At 45.4% G+C, this 1,684-nt stretch overlaps 1 pseudogene; it reads left to right on the top strand.

Annotated features, from left to right (window-relative positions):
• Positions 1–259: 259 nt before the first annotated feature.
• The window catches only part of LOC101592800, a 105,646-nt pseudogene continuing 104,221 nt past the window's right edge, over positions 260–1,684 (top strand).

The raw sequence follows: 1,684 nt of genomic DNA on the forward strand, positions 1-1,684 counted from the left end.
ATATAGGAAGCGTTTTTGTGAAGTTATAATTCCTGATTGAATTTTCTGTTGTCCGTACAGTGATATCCTTATTATGAATCTCGGATATAATAAAGGCTCTAAGTTTTTTTTTTTTTTTTGGCGGTACTGGGTATTGAACTCAGGACCTTGCGCTTGCTAGGCAAGAGCTTTTTCTACTGAGCTATCTGCCTTGCCCAGGCTTTTGAAATTTATACATTTCTCTGCTTTTAAAATTCTGTGACAACTTCGTGCGCGCCCCCGAAACATGACTCGCGATTTCAAACCTGGAGACCTCATCTTCACCAAGATGAAAGGGTACCCTCATTGGCCAGCTCGAGTAGATGAAGTTCCTGATGGAGCGGTAAAGCTACCCACAAACAAACTGCCCATCTTCTTTTTTGGAACTCACGAGACAGCTTTTTTAGGACCAAAGGATATATTTCCTTACTCAGAAAATAAAGAAAAGTATGGTAAACCAAATAAACGAAAAGGTTTTAACGAAGGCTTATGGGAGATAGACAACAACCCAAAAGTGAAATTTTCAAGCCAACAGGCCTCAGCTAAACAGTCAAATGCATCGTCTGATGTTGAAGTTGAAGAAAAAGAAACTAGTGTTTCAAAGGAAGACAGTGATCACGAAGAAAAAGCAAGCAATGAGGACATGACTAAAGCGGCTGACATAACCACTCCAAAAGCTGCCAGAAGAGGGAGAAAGAGGAAGGCAGAGAAAGTAGAAACCGAGGAGGCAGGAGTAGTGACAACAGCAACAGCATCTGTTAATCTAAAAGTGAGTCCTAAGAGAGGCCGACCTGCAGCTACAGAAGTCAAGATTCCAAAACCAAGAGGCAGACCCAAAATGGTAAAGCAGCCCTGCCCTTCGGAGAGTGACATGGTTGCTGAGGATGACAAAAGTAAGAAAAAGGGGCAAGAGGAAAAACAACCTTAAAAACAGCCTAAAAAGGAGGAAGAGGCCCAGAAGGAAGAAGGTAGGCCAAGGAAGGAGCCAGGCAGAAAAGAGGGCAAGAAAGAAGCAGAATCAAAGAGGGAAAATGTAGCTAAGACGGGGGTCCCATCAGCCTCTGATTCTGAACAAGAGGGAGATGACTAGGAGGGTGAAAAGAAAAGGAAGGGTGGCCGAAATGTGCAGACCGCTCACAGGAGGAACATGCTGAAAGGCCAGCATGAGAAGGAAGCCGCAGACCGGTAGGGCAAGCAGGAGGAGCAGGCGGAGACCGAGCAGCAGAGTAAAGATGAAGGAAAGAAGCCAGAAGTCAAGAAAGTGGAGAAGAAGCGAGAGACATCAATGGATTTCCGACTTCAAAGGATACATGCTGAAATTAAAAATTCACTCAAAATTGATAATCTTGATGTGAGCAGGTGCATCGAGGCCCTGGACGAGCTCGCCTCCCTTCAGGTCACCATGCAGCAAGCACAGAGACACACTGAGATGATCACAACCCTGAAAAAGATCCGACGATTCCAAGTTAGTCAAGTCATCATGGAAAAGTCTACAATGCTGTACAACAAGTTCAAGAACATGTTTCTGGTTGGTGAGGGGGACTCTGTCATCACCCAGGTGCTGAATATGTCTCTTGCGGAGCAGAGACAGCACGAGGAAGCAAGTAAAACCAGAGACCCCGGGAGGAAAGGGCCCAGCAAAAAGCTGGAGAAGGAGCAGGCAGGT

Source organism: Octodon degus, unplaced genomic scaffold (genome assembly GCF_000260255.1).
Source record: "Octodon degus isolate 3935 unplaced genomic scaffold, OctDeg1.0 scaffold00303, whole genome shotgun sequence".
NCBI classification, from domain to species: Eukaryota; Metazoa; Chordata; class Mammalia; order Rodentia; family Octodontidae; genus Octodon; species Octodon degus.